Source organism: Anguilla rostrata, chromosome 17 (assembly GCF_018555375.3).
Source record: "Anguilla rostrata isolate EN2019 chromosome 17, ASM1855537v3, whole genome shotgun sequence".
In the NCBI taxonomy this organism is placed as follows: Eukaryota; Metazoa; Chordata; class Actinopteri; order Anguilliformes; family Anguillidae; genus Anguilla; species Anguilla rostrata.
The window spans coordinates 14,185,839-14,202,918 of NC_057949.1; the positions used below are offsets into that span (position 1 = coordinate 14,185,839).

The window sequence follows — 17,080 nt, forward strand, 5'->3', positions numbered from 1 at the left end:
AGTCGCGTGCGTCATGTTTCCACTTGCGGGCGATGCTCTGTAGAGGTGACGACGAAGGCAAATTCCAGTCCAGACAGTTCGGACTTTCAACGCAGAGCTAAACAGGGCGTGCTCCTCCTTTTTATTTTTTAAATAAAAAGGTGTCGGTGCGTTTCAGAGAACTATCAACAACTCGGCAAAGTTTCGAGTCGCTTTTCCCGCTTTTTCCGATTAATCCGCGTCTTCAGCTCTCATCAGCATCATCATTAATTACCGCGTCGGTTGATCCGAATTCATTTCCCGCGCGCTCCCCACATCTGGCGCGGCGGAGCGGCGACCTTCGGCGAGGAAACGTCGAAATAATTAGAAGAAAATAGAATAACGCTCCGATGGAAAAAAAAAAGAAAGCAGGCGGTTACCTGGAAACGGCACGGCCTGGAAACGGACGTTAACGCATCCACGCAAACTGAATCCCAACGCGTTTTAAAATTTTATTTATTTAAAAAAAAAAACAAAAAAAAACGCGTGCTTGAAGAAGCCACGCCATGCGTCCAGATGCTGGAGAGCGAGCTCCTGTTTGAGCGTTTTAATGATCCCTCTCTCTCTCTCTCCCCTCCGGAGGTGTATAGCCGGGCCAAACATGATCAAGGAGCACGACGAAGACCCACGCTAAGGGCCTTCCTCTCATTAAGGGAACTGGCGCCATTAGTGCCATACCAGCAAGGCGCCGATACACTGCACGTCTTCCTGCACGCTGCCCGAGTCTGACCCACTCCATATTCTAAAGCCTGTCATTACTGAGCGTGGAAACAAACTCACATTCGCCTCACTGTTATGTATGTATGTATTCATGCATGCGTATATGCATGGATTCAGGCATGTTTGTATGCATGTATCAGACCTGGACCAAATACGTATTTGTTTTGGATTCAAATAATTTTCTACGCTTTACTGATCTTGTCTGGTGTATTGGAACCAATGAAATACTCTCAGAAAGTGCGAAGACCGCCTTCTGGTCATATTGGCAGGCTCAGTGACACCAGGCAAGATCAACAGAGCACAGAAAACTATTTGAATCAAAAACAATTGCGTATTTGACTCAGGTCTGATATGTATGTACGTACGTGTTTATTATACACACACACACACACACCACCACCAATTTGACGTTTTTGTCCTAATACACGTGAAGGGCACCACATACACATGCTACAGTGACAGCATCACGAAAGCTACACAACCAATCGCCTCGCAGGACGCGCGCTTTCGAGCGCAACCATCTGCACTGCTGAAAAAAAAAACAGACGCCGCGGACGCGAGGTCTCTCCGCACGCTGCGCGCGACGGGACGTCCTGTGGGCCGGCAACGGAGTAGAGCCTCCTCTCCCCGAAACGGAGGAACCGCCGCGCGTGTCGTCACGGCAACGTGGGGAAGCGGGCGCGACCGCGTCGCAAGCCGGCATACATCAGAACGTCTGCAAACACCGGCAAAGTGCGATCGTGCGGACGGGGCGCCGGTGACTGGAACGCCGATGCAACACCTCTGTTTACGGCTTGTAATCCTGGCGCAAGCATGAATTAATTCCCGGTAAAAAAAGGTACTGAACACCGCTCACGTCATTTTCGCGTTCGCACGACGAGCGGAAGTCTCACGGGAGGCGACGCTAAATCTGATCATCCTGCCCTCCGCAGTTTGATGTCTATTTTAATCGATATCCGGAAAAAAAATCGGGAGCTCGCTGCCAAAAAGGAAAAGGTGAGACGGTTGACAGAAATGCCAAGCCGAAACGAGAATGAGTTAACCTCCCGCTTTTCAGAGATTTGAATATCAAAAGGGTTTGCGCGATTGTTTTATCTTCAGACAGGTGCGCTGAATGATTCAGTCTGGTGAAGCCAAAATGAACAAACAGGCTGAAGGGTATAAAAAAATCTCACTGTTCTAATGCTTACCAGTCAATCTCGGAAATAACAAGTCAGATCAGATGGTCCGTTATCAATGGAAATAAAGGAATGTGGGGGGGGGGGGGGGGTGTCTAGAAACCCCACCCCCCCCCTTGAAGTACAGGTATCAACACAAATCAACTAAACCCTCACAGAACAGGTCTGCCTGTGACGGACAGTTTTTGACTGGAGACGGCGCCACCGTGCCTGTGAGCCGCTCTGATCCGACGCTCATTAAGCTCCCATCCTTCAAAAGCAAAAAGCACAGCCCGGCAAAATCCTGTACCCTCCCCCCCCCCTCCCCACCCAAACCCTCTATCCCTCTCCTTCCACTTCACTCATTTCCTCCGACAGCTGCCCTCCACGCGGACGCAGGCAGGCGGGGGGTGAGGTTGGGGGGGGGGGGGGATTTTGGGGGTTCATTATCAGCGCCTCTGAATGGGTTTCATCAGCGGCAGGCCGATGTGCTGAGTCAGCCGTTCTGGCTCCGCGCCCGACTCGCACCTCAATCAATCTTCATTTTCCACACTCCCTTTCTTTTTTGACTTTTTTCTTTCCTCCCCCCCCCCCCCCCTTTTGTTTTGGAATTAGTTTCCTCCGTCGGCTCGCTGGAGCTTCACTTCCCCCTCGGTGGGCAGTTTTTAAGAGTTATCGCATTATTCGCCGCGATTAACAGATGCCGGGACGGGCCGGGCAGGCAAACATCCTGCTAATGCGGATCTCGCTGCGGAAGCACAGCAGACAGGCGTCCAGACTGGAGACATGTGTTCATGAAAAGTTTCTGACTTTCCACGCAGAATGAAAGATGTGCCAGTATAAGATTAAAGCTGCAAGGAAATGAAACATACTGTAGACCCAGATTGGGATTAGCAATGACTGCAAAACACGGGCAAAAAATGTTTGACAGATCTCATCTTGGGAAATAACGTTTTTTAAGACCATACATTTTATGAATGAATCACCCGGCAAACATTGGACATTGGTCTCCATTGCCTGTGTTGCTCAGTCTGTTGAAGCATGAGTAATGGGCATAACTCACATGCATACGAAGTATAAAATGATACTGCTATGCAGCAATGTCCAAGCTAAGATTCAAACATGCAACTGTCTTATTAAAATCCTCCCCCTCCCCCCTTTGCTTCAAAAAGACTAGCAGGTGGCTCTTCTCGAATGTGTTTTGCCCTCTGGGCTGCCAACACAGTTGCCACAGTCATTGTCTGAATTTGATACCAAAACCTACAACCATCATATCATTCACTGGGAAACCACCCTGCCCCAGTGAAACAGTTTACAAAATAAAAGCCCTCCGAGTTTGCTGCAGAGGGCAGTTATTCAATTTCTTCAGAGGAGACTGGTCACTGACCAAATTCTGAAGGCTCCACCAAACTGTGTTCTGCCTCATTGTTGGTTGAGGGGGGGGGGTAGAACCTTTCTTCCTTCCTGTCCCTGGTCACCTTTTTCACTACCACTCTAAATAACTGACTCTACATTGATTTGGTCACTCTTCTTTTGTACCCAGAGATACTGTTCTCTGTTCTTACTCTGGCAGCATCACTCTGCATGTCAGAGATCAGGTCTCCACCATTACCAGTTATGGGCAGCCATATCACCATGTATCCTGCTCCTGCCAAATAGCTGATGCTAAGGAGGTTTGCAGTTGCTTAGTACTTGGATAGGAGACCTCCAGGGAAAACCAAGTTGCTGCTGGAAGTAGTGTTGGTGTGTCCGTAGGGGGCAAACATCCCTCTGGTCAAACAGACCTCTATACCCAAGTGCAGCGATGGGGACACTGTTCTGTAAGAGATGCTGTCTTTCAGAATGAGACATTAAACTGAGGTCCTGCCTGTGGTCATTAAAGATCCCACAACGCACATCACAAAGAGCACAGGGGTTCCTGGTGTCATGGCTGAATTCCCAACCTGGCACTTTATCTGCCACCTAATCATCGCCCAGTTTAATTGGCTTAAACAATTTTCTCCCTCTCCACCTGAACTGATGTGTAGGGGATGTTCTGGTACAAAATGGCGGCTGTGCATCACTCAGATGGGTGCTACACATTGATGGTGGTTGAGGAGAGTTTCCCCCCTCATTACTGTAAAGCACTTCACGTGCAAGAAAAGCACAATGTAAATCCATTATTATTTTCCATCCACCAATCTGAACTCCTCTCTGCCCTTTGCCCCTCCCTTCTCATTGGTTCCTGCCGCTCTGCATTGTGCACGGGGTCTCTGGGCCCTCTCCTCTGCCGAGGACTTTATTTTTATTACTGGACTGATTTGTGCTGAATGAGCCATGTGATTCACAGCATCGGCTGCATGGCAACAGCATCATTGTGATTAATGGCAGAATTAGCATATGGGGACACATGGTTAGGCTGTGTGGAAGACTGAGCATCACAGAAAATCAGTATCTCCCCTTTAAAGGATAATTCCTCCAGAGGTGGTTTGTGGATTGAGAGCCTCATCTCGGGTATTTGGCGCATTAAGCTGTGTGAAGAGAGGATTTTCAGGGATTTCACACTGTACACATGGGCACCATAATCTGAGGAGGAAGGAGAAGAGGGAGTTCACCTGTTCAGGTACATACATCCTGTAAAGGGTTAAACGTCTGCGGGAGACATAAGCCTATTGGAGGCTCTTACAAGAAAATGCTGCTAAAGCACAAAACGTTAAGGAGGGTTTCCCCAAAACACCACATACAGTATATCTGGTAGTGAATTTCAAGTGCATAATTAAGGGTACTGTATGCAGAAAAAGATGGCTAACCAATCTAAAATATATAAAGTGGTACTAACAATTATTTCAGCAGATGTAATATTTAAATGTAGTTTTTGCTCCCAGTATCTGGTAGTGTTCACTAGTGTGTCAAATCGATGGGAAAATTATTTAAATAATTATTCATGAATTAGCATTTATACTCACTGCAGCCAATAAATATTGTGCTGTATTAATATTCGGTTAATTAAAAAGGTGAAAATTAAAATAGAGTGTCGGAGATGGAAAATTGCCTTCAAGAGTTTGATTTTATGCAGTTACACTCGCCTCAAATGTTGTTATACAACCTTATCCTGTATATTTGTTTCCATTTCCCCTTCTTTTCAAGTTCACAAGTTGTTTACTAGTTTATTACATGCATCATCTGTATTCACTTGTCTACAACACTTCAAATATTCTTACACTAATGGCACCGAATAATTGCTTGAGTGATAGTTGAGTTATAATGATGTGTACTGTGTAGTTTAATGCAGGTAATGCAAGTAGGGAGGACTGGAATTGCATTTCTTTACCTTATAATGAGGCATGTTGCTTCCCTAAGAATGGTCTGGAGGATCACTTGCAATGACTTTGTAACCTCCTGCGTAAGTTTCAAGGGTTCAGAATCTTCTGGAAGAAAGTTCTCGGCGCTTTATGAGGGTTCTAAGAATGATCTCGGCACCAAGAGGGCTCCGCGACTCAGGACTCAGACCAAAAGCCGTGGGTGCTCGCCGTACTGACATAATGCCATTCTGCTCCCCATGATCACAGCCACCTTCCCCAGCTAACAGGCTAACGGGCTGACAGGCTAACGGGCTAAGCATTAAGGTTACAACATGGCTTCAACAGAGGAAAATCAATCACTGCAGAGAGCAGGCAGTCTATGGTCCCTCCTGTACCTGGTAAAAAAAATTTAAAATAAAATAAAAAAAACCTTGACAGCTCACACCGTCACACTACTTATGAATATTTATGAAGAGGCAGGCGGGAACATATTTTGACACTGAATGATTAACAGATGCGACGATCCTACGTGCATCGATAGCGATAAAATCAAAAACAGACAACAGTCCCGTGTCTGATGAATATTCATGATCTCTGTAAGTGGCAGTAATGCGGAGCGGCGTCTTCGGAGCAAAGAGCGAGATACCCGATGATAACGCGTCTCTGCTCTCAGAGGGGGCTCGAAGCGGAGAGTCGGACGAGAGAAACACGTTCATCCAAAACATGTCAGCTACAGAGCACAGCAGAGGGGAATCCTTTCCCTCCCTGTCTGTTTTCTCTCTCTCCCAGACACTATCACTGTGGGCGTTAACATCTTTTTAATCATACATGTGGAATAAACAGTCTAAATATTGGAGAGATCCAGGAGGTGAGTGGAGGGGAGTGAAGCTCTGCTTCTATTAATCAAAATTTTGCAGGATAGACAGAGGTCCCACTTCTTCCCTCTGTCCCAACATCACAGTGCCCTCTTTATCTGGACAAGGGGAACATGCACCTGAATGTCACAGGAGCCCTGATTCTCTCAGGTGTGATTATACTCTCAGTGCTGCCTTACATTTCTTTACATTTAGTTACACAATACACTGTGACCCTGCATGAATTATAGCAGACAAACACATTCATATTTGTGTTTATGTATGTCTGTTTTTGCACGTGCATGGACACACACACACACACACACACACACACTCTCTTTCAGTCTACTCTCTTCAGGTCCATCCATAAATTTTCCATTTTTGCTGAAAGACAACGACGACAATGAAGCTCAAACTTGTCCAAAATGCACCGGTACTTGACTACAGTTCATAATTCCATAACTCTTTAACAAGAGCCCTAGGACCAATAACTGCAAACCAACTCTATAAAATTTAAAACCCATCATAATGTTTAATTTAAGGTAGGACATTCTTCTCAACAGAAGTGTCCGCTTGATGCCAAACCCAGGGCTGGTGTGAACAGCCAAAAAAATGACACTTTGGTCTCGTCTGACCATAACAACTGGTTCCACTTGAAATTGGCTGTAATGATATAGCACTAGCAATGTATCTTTCCCTGCACCATCTCTTTCTCTGCTAATGTATCTACATTTACATAATATGAATAAATGTCAGTCAGCCTTTTGCCTGGGGCACATTTTAAAGCAATGCATTGTAGTATCTTTGCCCACCAGTTATCTAGATTGGTACATTTTGATTCAGTTTGAAATTGGTTATGCATTTTTTTCAGAAATACCTGTTGGAGAAACCTAATGACTAATTCAATGCACCAAAAGATAGCTCTCATGGATGAACTCCAATCGCAGTCACTACAAATCGACTATTGGGGAAAATCTAAATTTCCACATAGCGTTATCTAGCCTCGTCTAACAAGCTGAAAAACTTTCTGCCCCAGTACATAGTAAACAACATTATCAGAATCGAGCTGCTTCGGTCTACCGGTTTTAGAAAAGAGATTGATGCAGCTCTCTCCATCTCAAAAGTAACAGTTTGTCAGAGGGAATGAATGAATGAAGAATAGTCTGGAGAACCATTTTTTGCCGTACTTTCAAGGTCTTTTTGTTTTGATTCAATGAGTAAGCACCAGCACGAAGCTTTCATCTATTGTAGATGCTTTGACCTAAACTGATTCACATTCGAGACTTAAAGGTCCCCAATTATTCTATTTTTGGCGACGTTACATTATTTCACAAGGTCGGCCAAACTTGTTGAAAAGGTTTTTTAAAAGAAAAGACAAAACAAGAAAAAATTTCTCCCTTTGAGAGGAACAGGCCATTTTGGGAGGGTGTTGCACATTTTTTTCCCCCCACATGCTCTGCCTTGATTGGCTACCTGACCATGAATGACAGGCTTCCATCTCCTGCCCGCACAACTCCTGCTATAAAAGTAAACATGGCGGCCAAAAGTGCAGTCCACCATACGTCAGGGTTACCACCTTCAATGCAGAAAAAGCATACATGTATAAAGATAGACAACAACAGTTGACAACATTAGTGCCTCTGACACATTTTATTCTTCAAATACGGGAAGATTCTGTATTATAAGGGATGGGTGGCAACCCTACCAGACATGTTTAAGTCAGAAGGCACAGAGGAGGAAAAGGAGCCTCGACTTCACGCAAACAAATCATACTTACCTACAGCGAAATTATGACTTGAGAATTACCACCTCTGTTTTTAACCTCCGTATAGTGGTTCAGAGGCTAGCACTCAGTACAAACTTATGTGCTGATCTGTGATCTGTGATGAGAGGAAGCGATTCCTACTGGGAAAGGGCTTGTGGCAGAAAACACCTGGAAGAGCTCATAATGCTATGCAGTGTGGTTGCATCCTGTCACTGTCAATACCCCAAACACCATGTGATGCTGCCCGGCCACCTGGTGTAGCAGCCCCAGGTCCCAGTGCTCCTGTCAGTGTGCGGCACCTGCAGTGACTAAGGTGTTTCTGTCAGTCGCTGTGCAATATGCACCACCATGGATGGCAGGATGTAGTCCATGTTCCCTAAGCCGGACAGGAAGTACCCCATGTTCCCTAAGTCTGACAGTATGCACTCCATGTTGCCCAAGCCTGACAGTATGTACACTCCATGTTCCCTAAGGCTGACAGTATGTACTCCATGTTCCCCAAGCCTGACAGTATGTACACTCCATGTTCCCCAAGTCTGACAGTATGCACTCCATGTTCCCTAAGTCTGACAGTATGCACTCCATGTTCCCCAAGCCTGACAGGACAGATTCCATGTTTCCCATGGCTGACCGGTCTCTGGTCTGGTTTCATGTTCTGTCTGGAGGGAATGCTAATGAGCTTGAACTTGGTTTTTTAAGCAATGTTTGTATGTTTTGATTGAAGCATGCATTCTTGGCCAGGTCAGCGTTGTAAATGAGAATTTGTTCTCAATCACTTTTACCTGGTTAAATAAAGGTTCAATAAATATAATAAAATTCTACAGCAGGAATACAATGTGTGCACGCACATATGCTGCAAAAAATGGAGAAATACACTGAACACACACCCAGCGGAAATAGCGTTGTCGCCCGATGAAAACAACCCGCCGCAAATCAAATAAGACAGCCTCAGCCGTGCCCTGCAGATCAACATTAGGAGTTAAGCGCGCTGAACACGGCCGAGCAGCGCTAGGCTGCGAAAGGGCACCGACGCTCCAGCCGGCTTCTCCCGCCGTTCCCAAAACCAGGCCCCTGCCTGAGCCTCTCACCCATTCCGCAATTAATCATCCAATGGTGCGCCTACTCAAGCGATGCCCGGCTCCTTAGATCCTAATTAAACAGGAGAGAGATTGAGAACAGGAAGGGAGGAAAGCTCAGAGGTGGGAGAGGTGGAATATCACACCCGTCTCTGTTCTGTCAGTCTCTCTCCCCCAACCCGCCCTCTCCACCCACCCAGAGAGCGTCACATGCAGGAAAGTGGGGTACACGTCGGGTGCTAACAGAATTCCTGGGGACCCCTGTGAAGACTGTAGCACAACGGCCTGTGCGCGGACAGATAGCGCCATTCTCGAGCAATTAGCACAATTTCCAAAAACCGAGCGATTAGCGGGAGGAAGGACCCGTGACCACAGAATAAGACGGCAGCTACTCGCTAGTGAGCCGCTCCTCTGGAAGTTCCGGAAAGGAGGGGGGTCGCCGCTGCAGGCTGGGCCCGACGGAGCCTCTGTGCGCTTCGGTTACCTGTAAGCTGTGATACAAGCGGCTCTAACTTCATTCCCACGCCGTGGGTTTTATTATGGATTTCCCAGTGTCCACAGATGGCAGCGGATCCAGCATAAATGTGTTAACGCAGAGCAGCGTGCGACCTACCTGTTAAAGTAACGACCTGCGGACGCGCGGTCAGAGCAGGAGGCTAGCTCTGCTGCTCCGGCCATTAAGCGGCTTCACGCCATGATGTCTTCTCACCTATTTGCCGCGATGCGAGCCGTCGCGGCTAGGACAGGTTTTTATGCCCGTTACCCTGTCGATTTAACTGCATTTTTAAGCAGCAGATGCAGAGGACTGCTGTTGAGAAGGCACAGATTTTTTAAATAGAAAAAATTTTCAGATGAATCAGCAGCAAAATCATTTGGAAAAACAGACAAGCGCAGGAGAGGGGTGGGGATAATAGAGAGGGTAATGATATTGAAGAGGGGGGTAAGGATATTGAAGAGAAAGTGGGGACGCTGCAGAGGGGGGTGAGGATATTGGTGAGGGGTTGTGGATATTAAAGGGGGTGGGGATATTGTTTAGGGGGTAAGGATATTGGAGAGTCGGTTGAAGCATATGGAGCAGGGCTGTGAAAGCGATGTAGCAGAGGGCCGCCAGCAGGGGGGCTCGCCTCATCGCTGCATAGCTCCCGGCCCCTCCCCCACCCACGCTGCCGAATAATTAGCTCCCTCTGTACGGAGAGCGGCCATCACGGCTCAAACAGGCCGGCGCGGCTCGTCCGCCATAAAACACGGACCTTTTTCCCTTTTACGGGCGGGAAGTAATCTATAAATTTATTTACGAGGAGGGAGGACGACAGATTTAATATTTTAATTTGGTTTTACGGCTCCGACAGGGAGCGGGGCGAGCTTTATCGCCGTGTCCCGCCGACGGGGAGGGCTTGATCGAGCAGGAGGGGCCCGCACCGGGCGCGCCCATCCCTCACGTCGCTTCGGCAAAAATATCCGGCCCCTCACATCCCAGCATTCCCCCCCATCCCCTCCCTTCCTCCTACCCCCCACCCCATACCTCATTCCCATTTATCAAACCCATCAATTCCTCCGTAGAAAAAGAACAGGTGACACGCTGAAGAGATTCGCGGAAGCGGGCGGGAGACGCGCTTTTTAAATCCCCGGCCGCAGATCCCTGCGCGGTCGTCTCCCGCGGTCTTCGGGTGAATCGCCGTGACCCGGGGCCGCGGCGCGATTCGGGGGCGTTCCCCGCGCCCCGCTCCGCGCCGCCGGTTCGAGTCAACATTTGCATATTGGAGATGGCTTTTTCCGCCTCGGCCCCTGTAAATGGCTAATTGAAAGCCGCGCGTTAGAGGGAGAGCGCGTCGGCCGCGGACGGCGAATGAATAATGGATGCGAGTTTTTAAATCGCGTGAACGCAAGGACACCTACTTTTAACAAGAAAGGAGTTCCCTTTACAAAAGGCCATCGTTATTCGATTAGCATCTTTTTATCCGAGCGAGGCGTTCCCCATTTGCATTCGAGTCTGATGCTAATTTCGCGTTTCAGGAGCATCCCTTCCTGCTAACTGGGCAGGCAACAGCAGGGAGGATTTAAGCGAAGCCACGGCCTTGTACTTTTTTTTTTTTTTTGCAACGAGGAAGGAGTTCAGCGCCGCGTCCGGCCCGGACGAGTGTCCGAACCGGTTCCCATGGAAACAACAAAGTCATACTTTTTTTTTTTTTTTTTTTTCCTTTTTTACAGCTTGTCCTAAATCACAAATTCCTGCAGGCCTGGGAGCGCAGCGCGTTTATTGATCAGCCCGAGCGAGTCGCTTGTTCGATCAATGGAGCCGGAGTCCCCGGAGGCGCCGCTCGCAGTTCAAGTATTTGTGGCGAATGATTTTCGTATGACACAAATCACCTCCGTAATTGAGCGGACTGATATTGACTGGAATTGCTGTCTGAGGAGTTGATGATTTAACAGTCGGCTATTTGTCTGCATTAGTGCCACTGTCCTGCAGGGCCGGGGCCCGCGGTGAATCCCTGGGTAGACGGAAGAGGGTAAAAAAATACAAAAAATAAAAATAAAAAAAAACATCCAGCTCCGCTGTGCGTCGGCCGCTCGCGAGGAGGAGAGGTTTCGTCGGAAAGCGATGACGCCGCAGACTGGGGAGTTGCAGCGGCGGCGTCTGGAGAGAGACGGAGGCCGGCTCTTCCCTTCGAGAGAGGCAGGTTTACAACCCCGCTCCGGGCACCACATCACCCCCCACCCCCCAGGGGAATGAATAATTGACGAGCCGGTAATTAAAACTGTAAATGGCTGAGGAACCCTCGATCTCTCGCCAGCGGGGGGGGGGGGGGGGTCGAGGGTCCGAGAAGACAAGAAAGCCAAAAGGTCAGCGGGACAGAGAGAGTAGCGCGCCACGACCTCGCGCTCGTTCACCTCGACCTTTGAGTCACGCCGGTCGCGGGTCGAGAGAAAGGAACGCGTCCGTCGGTAAGGTGGCGGATGTGACTCGCGATCGGCGGTTTAATGTACGCGACGCACGAAACCCCTACGCGCACCCGATGCCTCGGCGGCATGAGCGAGGGGCAGCCATGGCGTGAAAAGGAAAGCTCCTTCTGGGCCAATTGAGACAACCGCGAGGAGAAGCCTGCAGGACCATGGAGAGCGACATGCCTGTTGGGACAGACACGTGGTACCATGGACAGCAACCTGACAGGCAACAGTAGGCAATAGTGTGATGTGAAGACCACTTTTACTCTCGGATTGAAAAATCATTGGCAATTTTGCCCCTACAGTTCCAAAACAAATCTACCCATTTCAGGTTTACCCTAAACCTACCCTCCTCACAATTATCCTTCATGATGGCGTATTGCCTAAATATTCACCATTAATGAGTGTCATTCTTTTTCTTTCTTTATAGTCTTTATACATGTCATAGGACAGTAACTACACTCAATGATCATCGTTTTATGGTACAATATAGAAGTTACATGTTCATGCCCAAGTAAGTGCTGTGCATCTTATTCGTAAAATATTCAATATTTACAGACTTCAGTTAAGAATTCACTACCCTTGTACTTTCATATTTTGCCCCATTACACCTTAAAATGTTAATGCATTGAAATATTTTCCCCTTCATCAACACCTTCAGTTCAACATGCTTGATACAAAAAATTGTCTTATTCAATTTTTTTTTAAGCACATTTTTGAAAAAAGTTAGGCCTTTAAACAAGGTAGACCTTGTTAAAGTATTTAGTGTGATCTCTTGAAAATGGAATACAGCGATCCATGTGAATACAAAGGAGGTGAAACCTACCAGCGAAGAAATTTTCAGGGTTTTTATTTTTAATATAATCCCGAAGACATCTAAATCATTTATTTCGTTTTGGCATTAGAGAGAGCATAATGGAGTAGAAGAAATCAATCTAAATACATTATAATTTGACTTTTGCAACACAGCAGAACAAGAAATAACCAATGGAGGGTCAAAACTTTGTGAAGGCACTGAAGACTACGAGGTCTCAGTGCCCACGCCTAAATACATTTGCTAATTAAGCATAACATAATTCTTTTCCGTTAATAGCTGCCTTAACCTCTATGTATTTTTAATCATTCTGTTTATTGTGTCCAACCTCATTATGCCTTACAATGAACAAATAAGATGAAATTTCCTTTGCAATTTGTATGGATAAGAATGACCACATTTGACAATTAAATGATTTTGTTTATGGAAATAAAAAGGAAATGCTCACTTTCTGGGATGTAAACTCTGAATGGAATTCACCGAGCATTCTGGGATACAGGAGTACACTCGTGGCCATTGAAACAAAGCAGGGCGGGGCAATGAGTGACTGAGCTTTGGATCTCTCTCACAAGCTCCATGGACACACGGAGACACGTTTCTTGAACAAAACTTTGAAAGAAAATTTCTTTCTGAAATGCCCTAGAGACAAAATGATCACATCTCACAGATGGTAGCTTGCGTGTCACATTTTTTTTTAGGAAAGGAGCTTCAGAACTGAAAACCCACCACAGCCTGGCATTTATTTCTGACCACTGGTCAACCTCTTACTCAAACTCATTTCTTGGCGTGTTTGATAGGAAGGCTATAATTTATTGGCCTACTCTAAACCAAACACAGCCAAAGCAGGTAGACATTTTCATCAGACAGTTATACAACTGAACTCCACAATACTGTGAAAAGAAAACAAACCCAAGATGCAAACAAAAGGACAAAAACAACACACAAAGAAAAGCATAGAGTAACAACTCACTTATAAAAGAGCAAAAACTTAAAATTATAAAATGACCCAAACAAATACAAAAAACACATGACACAAAGCAACAAAATAACCCAACACTCCAACAAGGCCACGGGATAACAATACACAAACAAAAGGAATGGGTCCATAAAACATCCGCAGCTCGATCACAATTTCCCAAAGAAAATGTTTATGGGGAGGCAAAAACAAGCAAACTAGAACATCCAGTGCAAACGCATGCCATAAAATGCAAATACACAGAGGATTCTTGACACCCTCTATTCTCACCTGAAATGCAATTTCCTTTCCTTCACATCAGGATACCAAAATAACAGTACAGGGGAAACGTGTGCGAGGAATGTGCCTATGGCTAGCATCCTACAATTAGTATCCTAACACACACACACAGACACACACGCGCGCGCAGAAACACACACACACACGCACATGCGCGTGCACACACACGTAAACACACGCACATACACACTTGCATGCACGCACGCACGCAACAAGACTACAAGGACAAGGAAGTTATATTACCCACACAAAGCCAAATATTCATGCAGATTTTAATTATGCAGGCTTTTAAAAAATGTAGTGACATTTTAAGTTGATTTGTGAAAAATCCATTTTTGGTCCAGATACCTGTGGTTTTGAGAGTTCCCATAGGCCATATGAAGCCGACAGAAGCATCACACGGATGAGTAATATTAAAGACCTGCTTTACAATACTTGCAGCACTGTAAGCATTTCATTAATTAGTGTTAGACATGGATAATGCGATTAGGTGTTCCACAGATTTTATGTATGGCAAAACTCCCATTCCAGGTACCAACAAACAGTTTAAAGCTTTCATGGCACAATACGTCAAAGTATCCACAAGATTAGTATCTACCACTGGCATTTTGTGTCATTATCCACGACAAAAACAACGCTTCCTTGATGGACACATTGATAGTGCTAATCTAAATGCTATATAGAAAAATGGAACGGAACTGGGCTGTGTCAAAAGCACTCGGACACCATTTGTTTTAAGCATCGATTGTGCACTGCGTTACTGATCATGATCGAGCACTCATTTACAATGAAGAGAATATGCTTATCATATTCAGTAATCATTCATCTTTTCCTTATCATGTCCTCAAACAAGCTCTGCAGCAGTTACTAGTCAACTATTTATTTTGTACAAAAGATAATACAAGATCAATATCTGTTACTTGAAAGCGTATTTCATCAAATTCAACACTTGGAAATTCGTACATGATAAACATAGGAGCATTCATATGATAAAGAAAATGTTCCCAAAAGCTCATTTTAATCTCTACTCAAACAACAGATCAAACAATTCCACAGAACTAGCAAGACACCAGGGATTCTGCCGTAAGAAAATAAAACCATGAGAAAATGACCTGCTGGATTTGTTGTATCCCCGTTTTGTCAGAAAACTGAATGCATGTTTTTATCTGCACAATAAACGTGCATCGCATAATCAGAACACACAGACAAAGTAGTACAAAAATATGCATTTCTATTTATGCCTTAAAAATAGATGCGCATAACTTGACAGAATAATAAAACTTAACGATTAAAAAAGTGCCTGCAGCTAGAGTGAAATGATGATAGCAGCATCTGATAAGCCTTTTATTAAAAATGTAGTATAACACTTGGAAGAAATAAAAACCAGCGGCAGTTAGAAACCACTGATGACTTTAAAAGAATGGATCTCATCTGTGGAAATCATCCGTAGCTTATCGAGGCCATTCCTCTCGTAAATGAATCTTACGTCCTCAACACAGATCGCAGTTTTTTACTTGCATGTTGGTAACGCGCTGGCACCTTCCCATGATTTTCTCTCAATAACTCAGGAGATGCAAAGTTACGTAAAAGCGACGGCGCGACTTCAGTAGAAAGAAAACATCACATTTCTTTCAGCTTTAGCAGAGCAGGGAGTTATTTCACAAAACCGGATTACCGAGTTAACTGGATAACTGCACTGAGAAAAACGCGGAACAGCTCTTTTTACTTAAGTCCATTTTTTAGATTTGGGAGGATACCATGTTTTATTGTACTAACTCAGTAATACTGCTTTGTGAAATACACACCCGAGTGTGATGAGATTATTGGCATGCCTTTGAAAGACTTGTGCTAATGTTGGTATTTGTAGTTAGGGTTTTTAGGGCCGTCATCGTTTAAAATTCATTGAAATTCGTAAATTTAATGCTCTGCAGTCGCTCATCTGTTTCGATTAACGCGCATCAGAATCCAGCGACAGTTGACCTTTTCTAATGATGTTGAAACATTTGGACTAGTACACTGCAGCAACAGAACAGCTGACATTGGGGTAAACATTCACTCATTTATTCATGGATCTACGAGCAAAATATGACATCCAAAAACAAAGTCATATCAAGGAAATGCAGAAAAGTAGAATGCCTACCTATGTGGATTACCTGCTGAAGAGAGAGTATTCCCCAGTCAAGGTTCTCAAGGCAGAAACTCCAGTTGAGCTTTAGGTCAGCGCAGGTAAAGCACTCCAACAGGTAAAGAGTCTTGAACTTCTCACAGGTAGAGAAACTGGAGCTTGAGGAAATATAAAACTCTTCTGCTGCTACTTTCTGCTAAGTCACTCCCAATCACACCCAATGCAGTCTGCCATCTTGAAAGTCTCTGACCTCACATCCTGCTCCAGCTCCTCAGGAGGTGCTCTACCTGGCCCACAGGTGCAGGAGGACAAACTGACATTAACATGGGCTGGTGGTTGTTGAACTTGGTCCTGGGGAACCCCGTGCATGTCGACTTTCCTTCCAAACGCAACTGCAATCTCAGAAGCTTAACGAGCTGTTCATTTTTTTCTTAACCAGAAGCTTTTCATGTTTAGAGGGATTATGTACCCTCTTAAGCCACATTATGCCAGAAATAGCTATGCGTGCCATGAAGAATAAAAGTCCCGCATTCACATTATGTTTTTTGTGCTATATTGAAAACGATTAGACAAAAAGAGGGAGAGAACAATTTCACTGACCAAATTAAAGACTGAGCTGAATCAATTGGCTCCTAATTGGTGACAGTGTGGACACCTGGCTGCTAAAATGGTAGATGAGGAAGAATTCAAACACAAAGCAAATGATAACAAGCCAACCCTGCATTGTGTTAATTAAGTCCAAGGAAATAATTATGATTAAAACACACCTGCATTTAACAACGTTAATTGAGCAAGATATTGACCATAACAAAAACGAGCATACACAGGGGTCTCCAGGACTAAGTTAGAGAACCACTGACACAGGTAGTGGCTAAACTGGTAGAGCCACTTAAGGTTTTTTCCATATATATTATATTAAATGGGATGTTTCTAGACCTAGTTTGGTGAAGTTTGCACTAGACTTCGACTAATTGTTACATTGCATATTTTTAATTTAGTCCGGCTGGTTTCACATTGGAACCATTCAAGCACCCCAATTTGTAAATGAAGCGATTTCTGAGTGCTCGTCAGT

The 17,080-nt window shown here is 45.3% G+C and overlaps 1 long non-coding RNA gene across 1 annotated transcript in view; it reads right to left on the reverse strand.

Annotated features, from left to right (window-relative positions):
* Positions 1-16,669, reverse strand: part of LOC135243238 (uncharacterized) — a 113,360-nt gene extending 96,691 nt beyond the window's left edge. Inside the window, exon 1 of the long non-coding RNA XR_010326587.1 lies at positions 16,024-16,669. This is a non-coding gene — a long non-coding RNA (uncharacterized LOC135243238). The remainder of the gene's footprint in view (positions 1-16,023) is intronic.
* Between the last annotated feature and the right edge of the window lie 411 nt (positions 16,670-17,080).